An 18,761-nucleotide genomic window follows, 5' to 3' on the forward strand; every position below is an offset into this window, starting at 1 on the left:
AAATGAAGGATTTATTCCTTTAAGATAATACAGCCTTTCTATTAAAAGAAAAAAAAAAGAAGCTACATGATCTACCTTCAGTCTAACTCCAACTTATAAGAAGGGAGTTATATCACAATACGCTCATACTTTGCGTGAACAAGTTCAATCTAATTCCTAAAAAAAAAAAAGTTCAATATATAAAAAAAAAATAATAGCATGGCAAGTTCTATGATGACCATTTAATATGATGAATGATTATCTCAAAGAAGGACAATGCTATACCATTTAAGCTGATTATAGATGCTTTATCTTTCACATTACGTACCATTGCATAATGCTTTTAAATGCGTCAAAGCAAAATATGAAATTATGCACTACTCAATCTTTGTAAATAAACGTACCAAGTAAACTCTCTTTTGCCTAACTGGTAAGGACAACAAGTATATAGTGCAATCTTAATGGAATCAAAATACTTGATTTGGTGCATTCTTCTATATTTAGAAGCTAAATCTGGAGGGAAGAAAAGGGAATCATAAACCAAGCATAGTTTTCATTCAATCTCCTGTTTTGAAGATTAAAAATCACACCAGCAACGGTCTTCCTCATCAGAGATACTGCAAGAAAGTCCAAAAATCAAGAGGATCTATGATATATATTCAGCTCATTGCATAATTATATCATAAAACTCTACATGATGCAGTATGAAAGTTAATGATAAAAACAAAATCATATTGCCAACAAGCATCATTTCATTCAGAAGTGCAACCAAAGTTTCCTGAACCATCCAATATTAGTTCTACATATTTCTGGATGAGTCCATCTAGTTTCTCTACCAAATGATAGAGCTCTCAACTTAAACAGAAACATTTCATCTAGATATATACCGATCATCACTCTTCTACTACATGTAGACTTGCAGCTGGGGAAAGAAAGAAAATGATAACCAAATACAATAATATATAACAGTAACAGTACTCAAGTGAATCCAAGTCGAAGCTCTAAATCCAAATCATCTTCCTGCTGAATCACCACAAGTTTCCAATCTCCAAGTCCAGTCTCCACAAGCTCCGTTTCCTTCCTCAACACATCATCCGTGCCTTCCTCCACAATATCTCTCAACTCTTCAACCCCCTCGACTGTCTCCATGCCCCTCAAATCTCCACCTCTCGAGCAGAACAGTTCAGTTCGAGTAGATCGAAGATGACGAGGAAGAGAAGTGGGTGAGAGGAGACAGAAGAGAGGGAATCTATGGGTCCTTGGAGAGAGCTTAGGATCACTAGCAATAGAAGGTGAAACATTAAGGTTAGGGATAAAGGTACCAGGCAGATTAGGGTTAGGGTTAGGGTTAGGGTTAGAAAGTGGGGATCCCATGGTGGAGACTGCCTCAACCTAGCTCTATCCCTTCTATGGACATTCATTGTGGCCCCAAGAGCCTGAGCTGACCTAAATTCCCTCTTGCAAAAAGCTACAGGTATATGACCTTGGAGGCCATGAGAACCCTCCTATCAAGCCACTGCAAGGAGTGTTCCCTTTTCCCACTTGGCTATAACCCCATGGTTCCCTAACCTTGTTGCTGTTGCTGTGCTGTTGATGTTGTTGTCTCTAGAGCTTCTTCCACATCTCTCCATGGATCCCTTTGGGTTCAGTACAACCTACCAGGATCACAAGAGCTCTAGCTTTAGTGAGCCATATAAAGAGACACTTTATAACACCTTGGAAAGATATTGCCAAATAAGAAGGCAAGTACTGGGTACTCACTCACCTGGGCAGTGTCATCATAACATGAACTTGGAAGTCTCTCTGGTTCTCTCTCTCCATGTCTACTGTGCTTTCTTTCTTTACTTTTCTTTGGTTTCACTGGCTAGCATTATTATTTCATCTGACGGGAGAGTAATGGGGTTTCAGAAGTAACCATCAGACTGTAACCCCGAGACTGAAAATCCCATTCGCGGTACCACCTGCAAATGTCTGTTACCATAAATGGGCAAGGCTTATCAAATGTGGCACTCAAGGACCCTGCCAACTTATATATCCTTTGCCATTTCTGGAAGCACCTTGCTCGAACTCTTCCTTGACTACTCCTGAGACGGCACGTGAGAGGAATGGGCACTGGATAGGTATGGGAACAAGGCATTGGTTTAATGACAAGAGACTACCACAGTGAAAGTTTTGGGACACAGGGGAAGCCCTCATTGGATTGGTTCTGGGATTTTCCTTCTAGTTTTGATGCTTGGACATCTCTAAATGCTCTAAGGACCAGACTTTTATTATTTCATGGCAATTCACATTAAACATGTATAGGTATTTATATTGTTATTCTTGGGTGTTTGGGTGGTAACTGAAGCTGTTGCTAGGCAGTTGGAAATGCATGTAAATTTGCAATAATGTTGGACGGAAAGCGCAAACATTGAAGCTAGCAAATAAACCTACAGGCAGTCCAATACGACGTGTATTCGGCTAAACAGATCATTAACCGTATTTGTTTTAGTCCATGTCATTTTTCATTTGATTTTTTTGTTTTCACAGCAAATTATTAAAAAAAAATTTCCCCACCCTTTTTCGCAAGGAAAGATGCCCATTGTGAACTGGGAAATATTTCTTCCCAAATTTGAATTCTCTTTGGTGCTCCTTTCATGATCCAACAATCTCATGTTTCTCTTTCTCTGAGTTTGAGTAAAATCTTAGAATGAAGGATATCAATAAAGTCATTGACAAATGTAGTGAATTATATTCTAGTTGATCAACTTGCTTTTTAGCTGTATGATGCACTAGCTAAAAAGTGGATGAGCACTACAAAAAAATATATTCATTTGTGACCACAATATAGTGAGAGAGCACTAACATCTTCATAAAAGTTTTATTTATAACAGTAAAACTCAGTCGTCATTATTGTTATCAAGATTTTAATATATTGATGACTATCTTAAAATGCCATCATCAATACTAAATTTTTTTATCACAAATATTATTTTTTGGAGAGAAGCACTGGCGCCAATTTCATACTAATATACTAGTGATGAATGAATCTACACCCTAATAAAAAGTATATTATTTATAATTAGATGTTACTAAAAATATAAAATTTATTCTGAAAGTATCCTATTTACGAGGGCCAAAGTTGGTCATCATTGTTAATCGCTAAAATCTCAACACATTACTGACTACATTAAGATTTTCTCACAAATAACATATTTATTTATGATAAAAATATAATGAAGGAGTACTAACACTCTCACAAAAAGCTTTGTTTATGATGATAAAATTCAGTCGTCATTATTAGTTGTCAATATTTTAATATATTGATGATTACCTTGAAATGTCATCACAAATACTAGATTTTGCCATCATAAATATTATTTTTTTAGAGGAAAGTATTGGCGCTAATTTTATACCAATATACTAGTGATGAATGAATCTATGTCCTTATAAAATATATATTATTTATAACCAGACATCACTAAAAATATAAAATTTATTCTGAAAGTATCCTATTTATGAGGACCTAAGTTAGTCGTCATTGTTAATTATTAATTTAAAATATAATTACTAAAAATTTTCATGGAGATCGATTTAACTAAGGATTTAGATCACCAATCTAACTTAAATGAAATGTATAGTGTAAATATTAAAAATATTCTATATTAAATATTATTACTTATTAATTATAGCATAAATAAAAGAAATTATAAATTATCTATGTACTTTTAAAGGACATTAAAAAAAGAAGATAATTAAATTGTTATAAAAAATAATAGTAAAAAATAAAATATGTCATAATATATTTGAAACAAAAATATTTTATAATATAAAAAGTATTAAATAAGTATAATAAATTATAATTGTATAATTTACTATTTCTTATTAAATAAGTATAATAAATATTCTATATTAAATACTATTACTTATTAATTATAGCATAAATAAAATAAGTCACAAATTATCTACTTTTAAAGGACATTAGAAAAAGAAGATGATTAAATTGTTATAAAAAATAATAGTAAAAAATAAAATATGTCATAATATATCTGAAATGAAAATATTTTATAATATGAAAAGTCTTAAATAAGTATAATAAATTATGATTTTATATTAGATGTTTGTGTTGTCTATATATATTTATAAGGTCTCTGATCGAATATAGATAGAGATGGTACAATCCTAATTTATAATAAAACTATTTTATTTTGATGGTTATTTATAAAAATTTTTAAATCTTATTTGCAACGGATAACTTATTATTACAAAAAAGAATCCTCATTCATTTTTCCCATCTGCTAATACATTAATGATGACAGTTAATCTCATTTCTGATGATCATAAATGGTCAGAAATACATCATCATTGACGGTCCGTCACTAATAAAATTTTTTACGAGAAAGGTATTTGCGACAACCTATGACAACAATATACCATCAGAAATATTTTTTTGTAATGGGATTTGACTTTTAGTGAGGAAAAATGATGCTTGAAAAAAGCCACTTTTTTTGTAGTGGAGGCCCGTGACAATTTTAGGCTGCAAATTGGGGGTTCTCTGACCACCCATTCACCATCTCCTTAACTTAATGGAAAGCAGGAGGACTCGATCTCAGGTTGCTAGCACAAAATAGCAAGAAACATTGCAAGTAGGCTAGCTAGAACCTTTATAGCTGCTCTTCTTCTTCTTCTTCTTCTTCTTCTTTGGAGGATCATAGCAGTTTGTTTCTTCTAGGCTAGGCCTTTTTAAATTGAACATCGATGATAAAGGGTCAAAATCCAAAATACTTCATGCAAGTTAGTACTAGAATTTGTCAATCATATACCATATCTTGCCAATGAGTCCACCGGTGGCCTGTGTTTAATGTGTAGCATAGTTTATCTTTGTAGCCTATGGACATTGTCCCAACTCTATCTTCTTCTTCTTCTTCTTGTTCTTCTTCATTTTGTAGAGAAATACGATGGGCATTACCCTAGTTATAAAAGATATGGCCTTTCACTTATGAATAGTATCTAGACTTTTGCATGTGATATGGAACACAAAAGAGCATTGTTTTCATTGTGCAACCCAGATTCTTCCAAGAGCAACAATACCAACCACGGCCAGAACTTGTGACTTTGAAGTGACCCAAGAGGGACAAAGGGATCCCACAAAACCCTGACCTCAGATTTGGGAGACAAGGATACCCAATTGCAAGCACCCCTTGTTTGCTAATTTCAGGCCACATTGAACAGGGATGCATGCCCAATATTGCAGATGTTACCTAGCAGAGTCTACTGCTTGCTTCTCAATCACTCCATCTAAAAGGGTTGCAATTTATAACCATCATTTGAAGTCCCCCTAAAGCTAGACTAGGCTTACCACCTTTGTAGAGAGTGTGTAACATGAAATCCCACAAGGGTTCTTTCTAGGATTTCTTAGGGTCTTTTAAGTTATCTGGCCTCCTGATTGGCTTGGGGAATCTTAGTTTGATGGGCCATGCGTGCAGAGCTTTGGCAGAGCCCCGAGCCTCATGATTGGTTAAGGTGTCATTTCTACCATGAAAACATTCCATCAGTCAACTCAGCGCCCACACTATGGCTTTTAGTTGAGCATTGAAAACACTGTCATAAATAAATATCTCAAGTCATTCATTTGAGAGACATATCTCGCTTTTATAAGCCAAGCAACGGTATTGCATGTGATTTGAGGGATGAGCCTTTGCAAAATAATGGCTTTGGGAGGAAGAGAACTGGGACCTGGTGTTAGGATTCATATATTCTGGGCCTTTTGGTCTGAACAGGAAGTCTTGGGTTGTCCAAAGTGACAAAATTAAGGGTGAGGTAATTGGACACGTGTGCTCCATGCATTGGGTTTTTTATGCGTTAAGACTTGCCCCTGGAGCTTGCTAATGTGAATCACCAAAAAGAGTTTCTAGCCTATACATGATGGGCATGGCCAAGCCCTTCCAATAATTCCAGCACCAAAATCTCTGGTTCCTCAGTCTATCAAAATGGACCGGCTTAGCCCGGCCCAACCCACAAAGCCTAAAATTTGATGGGCTAGACTAAACTAGGCGCAGTCGGACAGCATATAGCTGGCCCAGCCCAGTCCTTTCAAGGCCGTAGGCTGGGTCGGATCAGCCTACTAAAACTTAAAAAAAATATAACTGAATAAAAAAAATTAACATATACTGTATACTAACAAATCTGCATATCCCCAATTGAAACATCATTAATTTAAATATCTAAAATTAAAAAATTCAACCCAAACATTAATAAAGTACAAATTCAAAGTTTCAAACATCACTAGTTCAATAATTCATCACACTAAATCATGTAAAATTTAACGTCCACAATAAATCACATTTCATTATCTTCATTTGCCTCTTCCTCAAGCTGTACAATATTTGAATCTGCATTTGGCACACATATCTCAAGACTGTCCTTTTCATCTAAAATTAATAATAATAAAAGAATTAAACAATCAATCTCATTGGAAATCAATCATTAGTCAAGACATTAAAATAAATCTAAAGAACATAAAAAAATGAACTACTATTTGGAACAAAGTCATGCAATCAATTTCGTATGCAAATAAGAGTTTGGATCTTTTTAGGAAGGAGAGAGCTTCTATACTTATTCTGAACATGACCTTCAATAGTAAAAGTAGATTCAGATGCTACTATAGTAATTAGAATACTTAGCACATCACATGTTATAACTGAAAGATCAGGATATTGTGTAGCATTCTTCCAATACTTGAGTATATCCAAATCACTAAAGTGGTCATAATCAAGTGTTCGCTCTTTCAAGTAAAGATCCAATTCAGATTTGCCAGCATTAGATTTAGTTACATTCTCATATTTCTTGAACTCCTAAAAAATTTTAAACACATTTACAACAAAAAAATAAAAAAAATAAGATATTAAATAATATATAGTTGAAAAAATTTAAAATAATAAATTTTAAAGAATATTCAAAACTTACACTAAAAACTTTTGTATTCTTGATTTTAGCTCATCCATTTGACTTAGGCAAAATATTGGATTGAGAAGTACTTGTACTTATATTTGATGATGTGTTGGACTTGCTTGCATATTATTTATAGAGCTTATATAATTTTATTTTCACAAAATCTCTTTTCTCTTCAACAGTAGAAGAATCAATTTTTGAGTAAAAAATTTTTAAAAATTCAAGCTTCATGCGTGGATCAAGAATAGCTCCAAATGCAAGTACTACACTATACTCCTTCCAATATTTGTCAAATTTTTCTTTCATTCTTTGAGCCATGTCCCTGATAACCACATCTTCACAATACAAATTATCATTTAACATACATTTAATTTTTCAAACTTGCAAAAAATATAAGTTGAAAGTCAGGTAAGATGAGCCAGAGATCTTATTAGTGGTCTTATAAAATAGTTTCAAAAATTCATATATTTTCTCTCCTCTACTCCATTCATCATCTATTGGACAATATTTAAAATTTCTATCAATCAACTAGAAACTAGCAAAAGTTTTTCATATTTAAGTGCACTATTAAGCACCAAATATGTTGAATTCCATCTGGTTGATACATGTAACCTTAAACCAATCCCTACATCAAGACCTACTTGCTAATTAACACATTCTTGAAATTTTTTCGTCCTCCCCTCTGATCCCCTCGCATATTTGACATTCTCTCTAATTTTATACAGGGATTCACTAGCTATCTTCAAACTTTCTTGAATAATAAGATTCAGTATATAAGCAGAACAATATATATGAATAAAATCTCCATCACACAACATGCTATTTTACAAATGAAGATGACCTTTCAAAATATCTACCATGATGTCATTAGATGAAGAATTATTTAAGGTAATAGAAAAATATTTTTCTCTATGCTCCGTTCTTTCAAACAATCAAATATAGTTGAAGCCAATTCAACTCCAGTGTGGAGAGGTTTCATACGAGCATTGTGAGTTGAACAAATATAACCCTCAGTAGTATATGTAAGTTGAAGTCAATTCATCAACAAAGTGAATAGTTAAACAAATATAACCCTCAGTAGTACATGTTGTCCATACATCAGATATCAAACACACTCTATTAAAAATCTTAGCAATAGTTTGTTTAAGCTTCTCTTTCTCTCTTAAATAAATTTTTTGAACATTAGCCACAGTAGTGTTCCTAGAATTCATCACTATATCTAGATTCACATACTTTGCTAAGCTCTAATCTTATCATATTCAATAAAATTATAAGGCAAGTCATGCTTAATGATAGCTTCTACAAGCATTTGACGAGAAACCATTTGATCTATTTTTTTAGATCTTATTTTTTCTACTTGATCAATGATCATTTTCCTTACATTATGATATTCAGCCATTTTACAACTTTATAAATGATGATGCAAATATGAAGTTCTATAGTTTGAACCACCAAATTTAGGATCAATTTTATACTCATGCTTACAACCATTACATGCTGCTCTTTCTATTCCATCTTTTTGCTTTACCAATTTTTGTGAAAAATTCCCAAACATCTAAAGTTCTTATTTTCTGCTTTTTATTTATTGATCCAGAAATATTAGATTCAATTTCGGTTTCAATTAAAATTTCTGACTCATCATCTAGATTAATACATTTATCCATAAATTGAGAGTCCATGATTTTTCAAAAATCCTACATTAAAATCATAAATCACAATAAATACATGCAAAAATATAAATTACAAAGATGATACTAGTACAAAATGACAAGATACAATACTGCCAGTAGAGAGCTAGAGACAGAAAAAGATAAAGCCATATATAAATTAGAAGATAGTTTACCTCGAGAGAGATTGAGAGAGAGAGCCGAAAGCTCAGACTAAGAGTGCGATTTGTCAATGGCACAAGAGGAGTTTGTCTGAGAGATTAAGAGAGAGAGCCCAAGAGAGAGAGAGGAAGCTCGAGAGAGAGGGAGCATAGACCAGATAGTCTAGACTAGACCGAGAGCTTGAGAGAGAGAGAGACCTCAAAGAAAATTTGAGTGAAAGAAAAGAAAGAGATGAGATAAAGTTGCCCAACACAGCAAGACAGTTCTCTACCGTAGTCTCGTTGAGATCCTCTCTCATCAAAATAAAAAGAACACCCAAAAAAAGGGGAGAAATAATGACTTTTCTATTCATTTGAAGGCAGAAAGCACACCTAAGAGCAAGACCTCACAAGGTTCAGGGAAGATCTATTGCAAAATATTTTCCATCATTTTATCCTCTATCCGAGAAAGCTACTGTAAAAGGAGAAAAAAATACTACAATAGAATAGGATATTAGCAACGTAAAAAATTTATCGCTAATAATCGATTTTCATCGGTAATAGTTATTAATGATGAAATTATCGTCGCTAATATTTAGTCATAAATAATGACGTCGTTGATAAATTTTTACGATGAAAAAAATTTTTGCCGCTAATAATCGATATTATCGATCAAAAATTTTCATCGTTAAAAAAATATTTTTTTCAAAAATTATTTACGATGAAAATTTTAGTTATAAAAAATAGTAATTTATGATGAAATATTATGTCGCTAATAAAAAAATAATTATTTAGAATGAATCATTTTCATCACTATTAATTTAATTAAAAAATTTTATAAAATTTAAATTTATAAAAAAATATTAGCGGCTTAAATATTTCATCATAAATATGATAATTTCTGATGTAAATTTTTATCGCTACTAAATTATCAATTATTTATGATGAAATTATTTTCATCATTATTAATTTAATATAAAATTTTGATCTTTTTAAATTTATTAAAAAAATTATTTACAATCAATTTTTTCATCGCTCATATATTTTTTGGTGATCAATATTTTATTAAAAATAATTCCATCGCTAAAAATTTACACATATTTTTTTAAAAAATAATTTATGAATATATATTTTTAATTTATATTTATAATATTTTTTATAAATTAAAAATAAAAAATAAAAATAAAAAATTCACACAATAAAATCATAAATAAATTTTATCATTTTATTATATTAAATTAAAATTATAAGAGATCTAAAATAAAAATAAAAAGCTATATAAACAGGCCGTCAAGTATCGGTATCTGTGGAAGGAGAACGGGTTGGGGAAGGAAAGTGCTTGGAAGAGCTCAGACCACCCTGCTGCTGCCTCATCAACTACATCATTTGCTCCATTTGCGCTATCCGCTTCATCATCTGGGTCTGGAGCAGCTGGTACTCGTCGATGCGTGCAGCCAACTCATCAGCTCGCTGCTCAGCCTGCTATCGATCCTCAGTAGCCTGTCTCTGCACCTCCACCAGTCGAGTATCACAAACAGCATGGATGTCAGCCCTGGACGAGCATGAGAATAAGAGAGCACTGATCCCATGCCCTAGACTTCTAATATAACAGGGTCCGTACCAAGCATCTGATCACAGATCTCGTCATTTGTGGGTGCAGTCAAGCCCTCAGGGATAGGCTGGGATCTGATGCCTATCATACGATCTTAAAAATTAAAGTTATAGCTATTTTAATTTCATACTAAAAATCAAACTGCGAATGATAAAATAATTAAAAAAACTTACAAAAAGCTCCTGACTTTCCATCGTCCACTCCCTTGACTATCGTTGGTGGGTCTACTAGTAGATATCGATCCTACCAGGAAGCTCGCTACTCTCTGTATCTCTGTACAATTTGAGAATAATTAATTAAAAAAAATTTAAATAATTAGAGAATTAAAATATACTAATTAGAAATTACTTATCATCTGCTCCATATGACGAGCGAATGATCTCGAACCCCCACAATGTGACACAGTCTGTCTTGCCTGATTCGTGATGTTCTGGATACATCATCTCTGTATAGTTAGCAATCAAATTAGTAGGTAACAAACTGAATTTAAAAATAAACGATTCAATCATTAAACTCTAAAAAAAGAAGTTTGAATGTGTAACCTGATATGCCGGATCCTCGTAATGTCGGCATACGAGAGCCCAATCATCTATAGTGATGCTGTCATAGGGCCACTACCACGCTACCTCCACCCTATAGTCCTGCATCAAATGGTACCAATGCTGATGGATGCGATGGTGACGCTCTTTGAAATGCAAACATAAATGAGCATCCATAGCTCGCCGCACGCGATCCTCCTTAAAATCAATAATATCAAATATACCCTGCCAATAACAAATATTAGAAGAATATCATGCTAATTAAATATTCATAGTATAATTTATTTTACCTATAACTAAGTGTAAAAAATCTCTCCCTGAGCCCGTACAATATGACGTCAATCGAAAAGCATCATGGGGGCATAGCTGCGGCATATGATGCCCAACTCGATTTGCCACGGTTCACACCATCTCCTAATAGGCCTGGTGTAGCTGGATGGTATCTCAATACGGAGATGCTCTCCCGAGTGCTCGCATTTTCAATGCTCTAGAGTGAGGTTCTTCGATGGACCTTGCCCTCATCTCACCACCGATAGAGACTGGCCTGAAACAACAATAAATAAATTCTTAGTATGATAGCTATCGAAATAAAAAAATTAAATTTTATCATATAAAAAGTATAATAATACCACTCGAACCCACCTCACTCGAACCTATCTCACTGGAACTTGCCAGTGCAGGATCCTCTGGTGACTCTGCTGGTGCGACAGTGAAAATGGGTGAAGATGCCTCAGCCTCAGGGATAGACTGCAAATGCGAACATCATCGTCTGTCTCCTGGTGCCATACCTACAATTCTTGACATATAAATGGATATAATATTGAATAATAATAGCAAAAAATAAATTACATTCTAGTGAATAGAATTATATCGCATACCATTATTGTAAGAGAAGATTCAACAAAGAATATAGATCTACTCATCAATATTCGTATCTTCCTTGACGTGTAGATCCTCCTCCGAATCATAATAATTGACTAATATATCGTCTTCTATCTCATCGTCATTTATGAGCTGATCGTCGTCCTCTAAATCATCAAGATTAAATACAAAATCAGCTTCAACTTCGTTGGACGGCAGATCAGCCTATTCAAAAGAGCTGCTACAAGTTCTTCATCAACAAGAAGCTCGGCTAATGTTTGTTCTTCCTCTTGAAAAGCTTTTTCTTCATGTAAATCTGAATTTTCATCCATCTCTAGTCGGGTTGGTATGTCATTTATGTCTTTAGGTATTATTCTTTGTACGACATGCCAATTACCTCGATACTTTAGATCCTTCAAATATATTACCTATTTCGCTTGAGTTGCTAATATATATGACTCATTCTGGTACCATGTTCGTGCAAAGTTTATACTGATAAAGTATGGATCGATATGAATGTTGATCTTTTTATTGCTAATATCCCACCATTCACACTGAAACAAGAATACATAATTACTGGACCTATACTTCAGTTCTATATTATCATCAGTACACTATAATATTCAATCTCTTCTTCTCCTTCATATCCTATCATAGCAATCCCACTATTTTGGATCTGTCGTTGCATCTCAAGCTCTCTTGTGTGAAATCTCATTCCTCCAATGATATAGGATACGTAGTAGTTAACTCTTCGATCAGAGCCACATGCTAAATCGTACAACTCATCGGTCGCACCCTCTTCTTTATTGAAATACTTATATTTCATCTACATCATAACATAAAAAATTATGTTGATTCAAATAATTATTTCTATAATTATTAAAAATAACATATTACTAGTGCAACTTACAAGATCTTCAAATCATTTTACAAATTTTCTTCTATGTCGATCATCAGCATCCGTATTATTCTCTCTGGATAGTATACTCTTGTGTTTACTGCAACAACTCATGATTTTTAATTTTACATCAACATGAAAAAATTACTTAGAATATTAAACAGTATACTAAGATGGTACTTACTTAATAAAATTTTTATTTTTTTCATAATTATTTAGAACGTAGAAGTGTGCCTTGCATAGCTCATTCATATCCATAAATTCATATCTCCTTCCATCAATGGGTCGAACTGTTTGTTTAAATATAGACAGTATCGATTCATTATCACCCTATTCATGATCTGCATTACGATCTGTACAATTGAATCTTGTTTTGATATCGTCAAGATACATCGAGCAGAACGTGACACTTCATAGCTACGTATGCTTCCGCTATAGACCCTTCAGGCCATGCTTTATTGCACACATATTTTTAAGGTACATAATAATCTATAAATAAAAAAAAATTTAAATTTTAAAAATATATTTAAATCTTATAATTGATATGATAAAGTGCGTATAATTTTTTTACCTTTCAATAGGATACATCCACCGATAATGTACCAGTCAGGCCAAAAGAGTTTCTTTTGAAAGATAAATAGCCAGGTGCACCATAACATCAAAAAATAATGATGAAATTTTTTTTTCTAGCTTATAAAGAATGAGCATGATATCCTTCTCAAACTTTTTAAGTAAGTTAATTTTTAATTTTTGACAACATAATTTTTAGAAGAACACTCCCAACTCAATCAATGCAGTTTGAACATCACCATCCAAATAGTCACACATCACCACAGGAAGCAAGCATTGCATCATCACATGAGAGTCATGACTTTTCATATCAAAGATATTGCCATCATTATTACCAACACAACGTGATACGTTTGAAGCGTAAGCATTAGAAAACTTTATAATTTTGAACCATCTACATAAATTTTTCTTTCCTCATCAAACAGCGAATAATATGCAAGTGACAAAAAATCTATCACCTCGATGAACTAAATACAACTCCAACTGGATTCTCATTTTCTTTAAATCAAGATGAGCTTTTATACTATCTTTTATTTTTTCTGAGATATTTAATACTATACCGATGATATTATCACAAATATTCTTCTCAATGTGCATTACATCTAGATTATGACGAAGTAGTAGCTACTTTCAATACGGTAGTTCGAAAAAAATACTTCACTTCGTCTAATTTAGCTCAGCTTCAGTATGCTTCCACTTGCGAGTACCCGATATTTTTTCAAATTAGATATTTTCAATGACTTCAAGTTATTCTAAAACTTCTGCTCTACTTAACTCCTTAGGTGGCAGATGTTGGTTGGACTTACCATCAAAGTATTGGTTGTAACGGATCCTCCAAGAGTGATTATCAGGTAGAAACCGTCGATGACCCATGAAAAATATTTTTCATCCATGCTTTAAATATAAGGAGGATGCATCCTTGTTGCATATTGGACATAACAGATATCCTTTGGTATTCCATCCAGATAAATTTTCATATGCAGAAAAATCATTTATGGTCCATAAAATCGAAGCATACAACTTAAAATTTCTTCAACTCATAGAATCATAAGCCTATACTCCATTTTTTCATAGCTCCTTCAGATCATCGATTAACGGTCGTAGATATACATCAATTTTATTATCTGATATTTTCAGATCCGAAATCAACGATGACATAAAAATAAATGGTTCTTTTATGCACTTTCAAGGTGACACATTATATACAACTAGTATCACAGGCCACATACTGTAGGAAGTACTCAAATTACCAAAGAGATTAAATCCATCTATTGCTAGACCAAGTCAGATATTACGCACATCACTCGCAAAGTGTGGATGCTTTGCATCGAAGTCTTTCCATACTATGGAGCAGGTCGGGTGGCTAAGTATGTTCTCCTCCGAAACCCACTGCTCATAATGTCATCTCATTTCTTCAGCTATCTTTGTGGATATATACAACCTTTGAAGTCTTGTAATCAATAGAAAATATCTCAAAACCTTTTGAGATATCTTCTTTCCTTTTCTGTTATCGATTTTATACCTAGACTCACTACATTTCGGACATTCAGTTTTCTATTCATTATTCTTATAAAATAATATATAGTTATTTTTGCAGGCATGTATAGGAATATAGCCAAGTCTCAATTTTCATATGTATATTTTTGCTTCAGAATATGATTTTGAAAGTCTCTTTCTATCAGAAAGAGTTACTTTAATTAATGTCAAATTTTGATCAAATGACTTCTGACTCCATCGATTCACGATTTTAATATGAAGCAATTTTATCAAAAATTCTAACTTGGAGAACTTTATACAATTTGGATAGAGTGGCTCTCATGCATCTTTTACAAGCTTTGCAAACTGTTCAGAAGTCCCTTCTACCTCAAGTCGGATATTGTGTTCATTATCAGAATTGCCTTCAGATACACTAGTATGCATGCGTATATTTGAACAAACACCTTGATGTAAATCATTCAATAGTTCTCCTATACCACCATGTTTGACAGGTTCAGCAGCATCACTATCATCTTCAGTATCATCATCGTCGTGCACAACTTTATTCAGATCACCCTCCTCATGCCATATCCAATTAGTATACTTCTTGTCTATACCATAATATAGCAGATGCTCCTCAACAAGTGTTATATGATGATATACTATATTGACATATCTCTTGCATGGACACTTTATTCGACTAGCACTGTTAACCTTATGCCATGCAAACTCAATAAAATCTCGAACGTCTTTTCGTTATTCAGGCAAAAAATATCTCTGGTATTCATCCAATTTTTGTTGATATCCATCTAACAATAAATACAAAAATCATTAACAATAAAAAATTTTCAGTGATATTCATCCGAACCGGATCCCGACTCGAATTTCGGACTAAATCCCGACGTAGATTCCAAACCAAATCCTGATCTGAATCTAGACACGGATCATTTTATATAAAATAGCACACATTAAAGAACATAAATGTGGAGAGTAATGAAGCAAAAATGTATGATCCTATCCATTTCAAATCATTACTAACAGGTGTGGCCCTATCCCTTTCAGAAAAGTAAAAATCTTGTTATTGTTATTAGTCGATATTTTATTTTATTATTGTAGAAATTTTGACAGCATCTCTCTATGATTCTTCAAGTATACGACGTGAATATAGTGCCTATGCATCCTATCCACCATATACCCAGAGAACAGTGGACAGATAACTGCTAACAACCACATAATAAAACAAAATATCAACTATTAAAAATAATAAGATTATTTTTTTTTTAAAAAATCTGAATATAGGACATCTAAGAGTCAATCTCGATCAAGATCGACTCTTGAACGAAAATTTGTGGCTTAATGCAATTTAACTACCATCTCTGAACATACATTCAGAGATAGATTTCTAATTTATCAAAAAAAAGTAACTCTGCATTAAAATATTTTTATCAAAAATTTTAATAGAGTTTTCTCTAAAATAAGAATATTTTTTATATTTAATTACAATAAATAAAAGCATACAAAACAGCATACAAAATAATTAAATTGTAATAAGCAAAAGCAATATGCATTGTGCTAGTGGAATAATAAAAATATTATAAATTTTAGCAGTAACACTAAAAAATTTATGTAATAAGTATAAAATAAACTATAAGTAGTTAAGCATGCAAAATAATATTAATGCAAAATTGCAATATGAAACCCAATCTCACGCCGAATATCCTCCGCTCCCTCTCCCTCATCTTCTAAATTCACCAAAAATAGCACCATGAAGGCAGTCCCGCAGATAGGGCTGGAAGTGGGTCGGGCCGTCAGGAGGCCCATCGAGCCGGACTTCGAATTTGGCCCCAAACCATTCAGGCCAGGCTCTAGCCAAAAAAATAGGCCTTGTTTGGCCATCGGGCTGGATTCAAACAGACATTTGGCCCGACCCAGAGCCGACTCAATTGGGTTCGAGTCGATTAACCCCCCTCTCCTCCGATCCCGATCCAATCTATATTTTAACTTTTATATATAAAATAAATAATTTTTTTATTTTTTAAAAAATATTTTTACCTAAAAATATTTTTTTCCTAAATATTTTTTTCTTAACAATTATTTTTTCTTAAATATATTTTATCCTAAATATTTTTTTTAAAAATTACTTTTTCTCTAAATATCATCTACCCACGGCCTGACCCACCCCCCATGGCTTGACCCACCCCCCACGGCACCCTCATCGTCACCCACCCCGCACCACCCAGACTCAGCCCCTACGACCCCTGCTTTCGCGGTGCCGGCATCGTCACCCACCCCGCACCACCCAGACTCGACCCTCGTGACCTCCGCTCCTGCGGCGCCACCACCGTCACCCACCCCACACTGTCCAGACTCGACCCTCACGATCCTCGCTCCTGCAGTGCCAGATCTGACCTGGATCCCAACTCAGATCCTGATCAGATCCCGATCTGGATCCCAACTCGGATCGAGATCTCAATCCGGATCCCGACCTTGATCCAGATCCTGACCTCAATCTAATTTGGATCGTGATTCGGATCTGAACCGAATTTTGATCCGGATCCCAGATCGGACAGTTTATATGCATTAAAAATTCACTGAAGGATTCGACTAATCTTAGTTAAAACATTAAATCATAATCATAATATTTTTATATGTATTAAATTATAAAAAAAATATACATTAAATTATAACAAGCAAAAAAAAATATATTAAATTATAATAAAAAAATATTTTATTATTAATTAAATAATAAAATATTTGATTTATATTTTATTATTTTATTATTTTTCTTTTTTCCCCCTCATTTCTCCCTTCCGTTCCTCCCTCCCCGCCCCGATCGACCTTCCTCCACTGGCAGTTGACCCACACCCACCCCCTTCCGGCATGCCACCCACGGCCTCGCCCCGCTCGTCATGCCACCCCTCTGCCCTCCGGCCCCCTGACCCCCATGCCGCCCACCGCCACCCCACGAAAGCCCCTCCGCCCTTCGACCTCTCGATCTCTCGCAACCCCCTCCGCCCTCCGACCACCAGGCCCTATGGCACCCCGCACTACCGTCCCCCCAATCCCATGGTACCAAACCTCCTCCGTGCCACCGCCATCCCCCCAACCCCCGGCTCCTGCACCCGCACCCCATCGTCACCTGACGGAACCTAGCGACCCACCCCCTCCCTCCTCCCCGCCCAGCGAACCCCACGGCCCCCCCACCCCTAACGACATCGCTCCTTCGCACCCCACGGCCCCCTCGTCCCCATGATCGGACCGCCTCCCTGCCCCCTCCCCATCCATCGGCAACTCCATGCTATGGCGCCGAACGTTACTCATCGGTGGCCTGATCAACAAAAAAAAAAGGTGATGGCAGATTGTACTTGAGGGGGAAGCGATGGTGGAGCCGGTCAGGCGTCATCCATGACAGCCAGTGGAAGCGACGGTGGAGCCCAGAAAGCGATGGCAGAGCCGGAGAGGGAGAGGGAGAGGGGGGAGAGCTCGAAGGGAGCAGGGGGAGAGGAGGGTTTCAAGGGAAAAAAGGGGGGAGAGCTCGTAGAGAGAGGGAGAGGAGGGTTTTGCGGTTGCCGATGGTGGAAGCGACGTCGACTTGACGTTTATTAAATGAAAAACTACTAGCGACAAAAATTTTCATCGCTAATACTCTTATTCGCGATGAAAATTAATTTTCATCACCAATAATTTCTGTCAAAAATATTTTCACTAAAAAATTTTCTCTCTAAAAAAATTTTATCCAAAAAATTTATGAAATAAATTATTGACGACGGAAATCAAAATATTCATCATTAATAAGGGTATTAGTGATGAAAAAATAATTCCATCGCTACTAAATACTACCAAAAAAAATTTTTTTCCTCTAAATTTTTTTTTAAAAAAATTATTTTTAAAATAGTTTTATCGATAAAAAATTCTTTAATTGCTAATAAATTTTTTTTTCATTAACAAATTTTTTTTCACAAAAATTGATTAAAATATTTTTTTTAAAATATGGTTGTCGATGAAAAATAAATTTACATTGCCAATAATTTTTTTTTAAAAAAAAATAAAAAAATTTAAAGACTATTTACGATGAAAATTTGATTTACG

The sequence above is a fragment of the Elaeis guineensis genome, chromosome 11 (assembly GCF_000442705.2).
Source record: "Elaeis guineensis isolate ETL-2024a chromosome 11, EG11, whole genome shotgun sequence".
Lineage (NCBI taxonomy): Eukaryota > Viridiplantae > Streptophyta > Magnoliopsida > Arecales > Arecaceae > Elaeis > Elaeis guineensis.